The 6,976-nt window shown below is 54.5% G+C and overlaps 1 non-coding gene across 1 annotated transcript; it reads right to left on the bottom strand.

Annotated features, from left to right (window-relative positions):
- Positions 1-1,227: 1,227 nt before the first annotated feature.
- LOC147121585 (U5 spliceosomal RNA) lies at positions 1,228-1,338 on the bottom strand. The gene has a single exon (XR_015077791.1). It is a non-coding gene; the product is annotated as a U5 spliceosomal RNA (small nuclear RNA).
- Between the last annotated feature and the right edge of the window lie 5,638 nt (positions 1,339-6,976).

The raw sequence follows: 6,976 nt of genomic DNA on the forward strand, positions 1-6,976 counted from the left end.
TCTAAATCACCGGAATCGCTCTTCAAACCACCAGAACATTGAGCGCAACAGGCAGTGCTCGTTTCAACTGCAAATCCTGCATGATATGCAAATTAAGAGGGCAACATTGCATTGTGGGCAAACTTATTTCCTCCGGGTTAAAGTCAGAGCTCAATATCTTGCACAGAAGCTGCGTTCAAATGCTAAAGTCGCAGGCACGCCTGGTCACACTTTGAACTCCAAAACATTTGTGACAAAATGCTAAATGCTTTTCTATGTTTTAGCTTGGGATTGGTTGCTTTAATTCAATCACAGTCCAAAAGGAGATAAAGAACCAGAATCACTCACAGAAATAACACCCTTGCTTAACTGCGTACAATGTTTCAACGTTGAAGTCGCTTGTCACCGGGCAGCTTGCCTGAGGAAGGAGCGAAGCCACAAAATTCAAAAGTAAACATTTCTTCAGATTATGTGTCTGATTGGCAGCTAAATTTGAATTAAATGGACAACTTTTTCATTGAAAACAATAGGCTTTGAAGTCAATGACTTTTACTTGGAACCTTCAAAGACAATCCATCTGGGATCCCTGAAGAGTGTCACTTAAAATAGATAGCTCCCATAGCTGTTGAGAAAAGCCAAATGGATCTGTTACTATTGGCGATGGATTGCAACCAGTTTAGCACAGAGTTGCAGACCATGTATTGTTTTCCCCTGCACAGGGAGCTCGTAAAGTTGAACATGAACTGTGAAAGGTAGGTGTTAATTTCCTGTTATTTCCTTGCTTGCTCAGTAGTGTGCAATACATTGGTTTAGCAGTTGAAAACTCATAAGAAAGAGTAGTTTTCTGCTTCGTTTCAGCATCCACGGTATTTTGCATTTGTAGGAGTGTTGTGCTGCTGCTTTGAAGACAAGGAACTCAGGATAGATCCGGTATTTAAAGCAATCTAAGGACTTTGTTTTCATTATCACAGGCATGCTTACAGAGATATCGGCATGCGAAGACACTCCGAGAACATAGGAAGCAATGGCTCCGCTACCAGAGCAATGAGAAACACAAGCTAAAAGCATCCAGAGTGAAAAGAGCTACCAACGTAACACTATCTACATTCAGCATCTTTTTATTGTCAATTTTGCACTTCTGAAAGCCTGCTGAACATCACAACATTTCTTGAACACTCAAGCCTCTTAAAAACAGCAATCAAAGTACTAAGCACTTGACTTCTATCTATTTTTCCACATTTGATACCAAACCCGACTAATGTCGGGCATTAAAAAAATTCTTTAAATCTCTAAATCCATTCTCTCCACGGAAATCTTTAGTAAAAGGTGAAAAACATTTTTTTTCTAAAATATATACTTTATTCATAAAAATCTTTGTTCACGTACATGACAATACAGTCCACATCTGGTACAATACAAATTAACTTCAGCACATGGCACTCAATTTACAAATTACAATACATTTATCATTACACATATCAAAGCTTGTTGCAATACATTACAATATACTCCACAAATCATATTACAGATGAAAGCAGTATATGGTACTCCCTTTAGACAAACAGGTACATTTTCATTATATATTCTATAAGTCATACAGCCCGAGGGGGCCAAGATACATTCCAACACTTGCCAAAAAACATTACACTACAATCCACCAATCATGTTACATATGGCACAGTACAGATGAAAGCGGTACATGGTACTCTGTTTACACAAACAGGTACATTTTCATTGTGCCATTTCTGCGTCATACGGCCCGAGGGGGTTTTTCTACTGGTTTCAGCCCCTCGGTGTACACTGGCGGGGGGGCCTTAAACTGTGGCCCTTCCCCATCGTGCTTTGCGGCGGCAGCACCAACCTTTAGTGCGTCCCTCAGCACGTACTCCTGGACCTTGGAATGTGCCAGTCTGCAACACTCGGCTGTGGACATCTCCTTGCTCTGGAAGACCAGCAAGTTTCGGGCAGACCAAAGGGCGTCTTTCACCGAGTTGATGATCTTCCAGCAGCAGTTGATGTTTGTCTTGGTGTGCGTCCCTGGGAACAGTCTGTAGAGCACAGAGTCCTGTGTTACGGAGCTGCTCGGGATGAACCTCGACAAAGACCACTGCATCTCTTTCCAGACCTTCTTTGCAAAGGCACATTCCAGAAGGAGATGGATGACGGTCTCGTCCCAAGCGCAGCCTCCTCGCAGACAGCGTGCGGTGGAGCAGAGACGCCGGGAGTGCATGAAGGATCTGACGGGGAGGGCCCTTCTCACCACCAGCCAAGCTACTTCTTGGTGCTTGTTTGTGAGTTCTGGCAATGAGGCATTCTGCCAAATGACTTCGACAGTCTGCTCGGGGAACCATCCGAGAGGATCAACCATCTTCTTTTTCCGTAGGGTCTCGAGGACATTACGTGCTGACCACTGCTTGACGGCCTTGTGGTCAAAGGTGTTTCTCGTGAAAAACTTTTCCACGAAGGACAGGTGGTCTGGCACGGTCCAACTGGATGGAGCATTCCGCAGCAGCGTAGCCAGACCCATCCTTCGCAACACCGGGGACAGGTAGAACCTCAGCACATAGTGACACTTGGTGTTTGCGTACCGAGGGTCTGTGCACAGTTTGATGCAGCCGCACACAAAGGTGGCCATCAGGATGAGGGCGACGTTGGGTACGTTCTTTCCCCCTTTCTCTGGAGATTTGTACATCGTGTCCCTCCAGACACGGTCCATTTTTGATCTCCAGATAAAGTGGAAGATGGCTCGGGTGACTGCGGTGGCACAGGGTCGGGGTATGGGCCACACCTGCGCCACGTACAGCAACACCGACAGCACCTCGCACCTGATGACTAGGTTCTTGCCCACGATTGACAGGGAGCGCTGCTCCCACATTCCCAGTTTCTTTCGTACCTTGGAGATACGCTCCTCCCAGTTTTTGGTGCATGCCCCGGCCGCTCCGAACCATATTCTCAGCACCTTCAGGTAATCTGACCTGACGGTGAAGGGGACAAAGGATCGGTCGGCCCAGTTACCAAAGAACATGGCCTCACTTTTGCTGCGATTTACTTTCGCTCCCGAGGCCAGTTCAAACTGGTCGCAGATGCTCAGCATTCTGCGGACCGACATCGGGTCCGAGCAAAAGATGGCAACGTCGTCCATGTACAGGGAGGCCTTAACCTGAGTGCCTCCGCTGCCTGGGATCGTCACCCCTCTTATGCCCGAATCCATCCTGATGGACTCGGCAAAGGGTTCGATACAACACATGAACAAGACAGAGGAGAGAGGACAGCCCTGCCTGACTCCAGATTTGATTGGGAAGTTTTCTGATTCCCACCCGTTGCTTAGAATTGTGCTACTGATGTCTGTGTAGAGCAGTTGGATCCAATTGCGGATTCCCTCCCCAAACCCCATTTTGGAGAGCACGTCCATCATGTATGTGTGTGATATTCTGTCGAAAGCCTTCTCCTGGTCCAAGCTGATTAAGCAGGTGTCCACCCCCCTGTCCCGCACGTAGGCGATCGTATCCCTAAGCAGCGCAAGGCTATCAGAGATCTTTCTGCCGGGTACGGCGCAGGTCTGATCCGGGTGGATCACCAGCTCCAGAGCAGACTTGACCCTGTTAGCGATGACCTTGGACAGAATCTTGTAGTCCACATTAAGCAGCGAAATGGGCCGCCAGTATCTGATTTCTTCCCTCTCCCCCTTCTGCTTGTAGATGAGGGTGATGATGCCTTTCCTCATCGATTCTGACATGCTGCCGGCCAGAAGCATACCCCCGTACACTTCCAGCAGGTCTGGGCCCATCCAGTCCCACAGAGCCGAATACAACTCGACCGGTAAGCTGTCGCTTCTGGGAGTTTTACTCGACTCGAAGGACTGGATGGCCTTTGTCAGCTCATCCAGAGTTAGCGGGTGGTCCAGACTCTCCCGCTTGCTGTTGTCTAGCACCTCCGAGATAGACGACAGGAAAGACTGGGAGGCCGCGCTGTCTGTGGGCTTCGCGTCGTACAGCCTGGCATAAAAGGATTTGCTGATCCTTCGTATGTCAGGCTGCGAGGACGTCACAGAGCCGTCTTCCTCCTTCAGGCTGTGGATCACAGAGCTCCCTCTGTGTACCTTTTGGAAGAAGAAACGCGAGCACGTCTCATCCTGCTCCACGGAGTGGACACTGGAGCGGAAGATGATCTTGGAGGACTCTGAGGCATGGAGTCAGGCTTGCTGGCCCTTCACCTCTTGGAGTTCCTCCCCGACATCGACCCCCATCGACTGCAGCAGGAGCAGATTCTGCTTGCTTTTCTGGAGTCGGGACATTTCCCTCTGTCTCTCTCTCACCTTCTGAACACCTTTGAGGATGAAGAACATTTTGATGTTCGTCTTGATCGTTTCCCACCAGTGCGTCAGGGAATCAAAGAGGGGTTTCACGGTTCTCCAACCTTTGTAATCCCTTTTCAGTTCCTCAATGTTTTCTGGGGTCAACAGTTTCACGTTCAGCTTCCATATCCCTCTGCCAACTTTCTGGTCTTCCTGTGGGTGACAGTCGGCCAGTAAGAGGCAGTGGTCAGAGAAGAACACTGGCGTGACGTTGGTGGATCTGACCGTGAGTGTTTGGGACACAAACAGGAAGTCTATCCTGGAACGGACGGACCCGTCTGGTCTGGACCAGGTGTATCTGCGCGGCGCTCCGTCTGCAGGGTTGCTGAAGACGTCGTGCAGCTTGGCGTCTTTTACCGCTTCCATCAGGAGTCTGGACGTGGTGTCCAGTTTGCTGTCGGCTCTGCCGGATCGTCCAGCCGCATCGATGATGCAGTTGAAGTCACCACCCAGAATAACCGGCCTGGACGTCGCCAGCAGCAGCGGCAGCTGCTGGAAAACGGCCAGCCGCTCATTCTTGAGAGCCGGGGCGTACACATTGATCAGCCTGAGCGGGGCATTCTTGTACAACATGTCTGCTACGAGGAGGCGGCCCCCCACCACCTCCTTAACTTCGGTGATGGTGAAGTCGCCTCCCCGCAGCAGAATACCCAGGCCGGAGGCACGGCAATCGTTGCCTCCTGACCAGATTGACTGGCCGTGGGGCCACTATCGCGACCACTGCCTGTAGTTGCTGAAGTGCGGTAGGCCACACTCCTGCAGGAACAATAGGTCGGCCTTGACCTTGGCGAGGTACCCCAAAGTGGAAACACATCGCGTAGTGCTTTTGATGCTACGCACGTTTATACTTGCAATCTTTAAACCCATTTTAAAATTTAAATAGAGTTCAAAGTCCCATTTTAACAAGCAGTCCTTTATGCTGTTTCCAGCCCTTGGGGCTGTACCTGCATACACACAGTGTCAGAGAAATTCTTTACTTGCCCTGGGCTGAGGAACCCGACCTGGTCTCTTGAGGGGTTGCTGTGCCGACGGGGGGATGATGGCGGTGAGAAGAAGTTTTCCTCATTCATGGGTGGTTCTTCCCTCAGCCTGTCGCCTGTGGTATCGTTGCTCCCGGATTCCCGGAGCTGGTGTACATCGGTCGCTTCATTGCTCCCGGTTTCCCGGAGCTGGGGTGTGGTGGACGCTCCGCTGCTCCCGGTGGTCTGGAGCTGGGGTGCGTCAGGCACTTGGCCGCTCCCAGTGGTCTGGAGCTGGGGTGCGTCGGGCACTTGGCCGCTCCCAGTGGTCTGGAGCTGGGGTGCGTCGGGCACTTGGCCGCTCCCGGTGGTCTGGGGCTGGGGTGTGTCGGGCACTTGGCCGCTCCCGGTGGTCTGGAGCTGGGGTGTGTCGGGCACTTGGCCGCTCCCGGTGGTCTGGAGCTGGGGAGGGTCGGGCACTTGGCCGCTCCCGGTGGTCTGGAGCTGGGGAGGGTCGGGCACTTGGCCGCTCCCGCTGGTCTGGAGCTGGGGAGGGTCGGGCACTTGGCCGCTCCCGGTGGTCTGGAGCTGGGGTGCGTTGGGCACTTAGCCGCTCCCGGTGGTCTGGAGCTGGGGAGGGTCGGGCACTTGGCCGCTCCCGGTGGTCTGGAGCTGGGGAGGGTCGGGCACGTGGCTGCTCCCGGTGGTCTGGAGCTGGGGAGGGTCGGGCACTTGGCCGCTCCCGCTGGTCTGGAGCTGGGGAGGGTCGGGCACTTGGCCGCTCCCGGTGGTCTGGAGCTGGGGTGTGTCGGGCACTTGGCCGCTCCCGGTGGTCTGGAGCTGGGGTGCGTCGGGCACTTGGCCGCTCCCGGTGATCTGGAGCTGGGGTGCGTCAGGCACTTGGCCGCTCCCGGTGGTCTGGAGCTGGGGTGCGTCGGGCTCTTGGCCGCTCCCGGTGGTCTGGAGCTGGGGTGTGTCGGGCACGTGGCCGCTCCCGGTGGTCTGGAGCTGGGGTGCGTCAGGCACTTGGCTGCTCCCAGTGGTCTGGAGCTGGGGTGTGTCGGGCACTTGGCCGCTCCCGGTGGTCTGGAGCTGGGGTGCGTCGGACACTTGGCCGCTCCCGGTGGCCTGGAGCTGGGGTGCGTCGGGCACTTGGCCGCTCCCGGTGGCCTGGAGCTGGGGTGCGTCGGGCACTTGGCCGCTCCCGGTGGTCTGGAGCTGGGGTGCGTCAGGCACTTGGCCGCTCCCGGTGGTCTGGAGCTGGGGTGTGTCGGGCACTTGGCTGCTCCCGGTGGTCTGGAGCTGGGGTGCGTCAGGCACTTGGCCGCTCCCGGTGGTCTGGAGCTGGGGTGCGTCGGGCACTTGGCCGCTCCCGGTGGCCTGGAGCTGGGGTGCGTCAGGCACTTGGCCGCTCCCGGTGGTCTGGAGCTGGGGTGCGTCAGGCACTTGGCCGCTCCCGGTGGTCTGGAGCTGGGGTGCGTCAGGCACTTGCCCGCTCCCGGTGGTCTGGAGCTGGGGTGCGTCAGGCACTTGGCCGCTCCCGGTGGTCTGGAGCTGGGGTGCGTCAGGCACTTGGCCGCTCCCGGTGGTCTGGAGCTGGGGTGTGGTGGACGCTCCGCTGCTCCCGGTGGTCTGGAGCTGGGGTGCGTCAGGCACTTGGCCGCTCCCGGTGGTCTGGAGCTGG

Source organism: Somniosus microcephalus, chromosome 3 (genome assembly GCF_052327205.1).
Source record: "Somniosus microcephalus isolate GS21.2 chromosome 3, FLI_Smic_1.0, whole genome shotgun sequence".
Taxonomy (NCBI): Eukaryota; Metazoa; Chordata; class Chondrichthyes; order Squaliformes; family Somniosidae; genus Somniosus; species Somniosus microcephalus.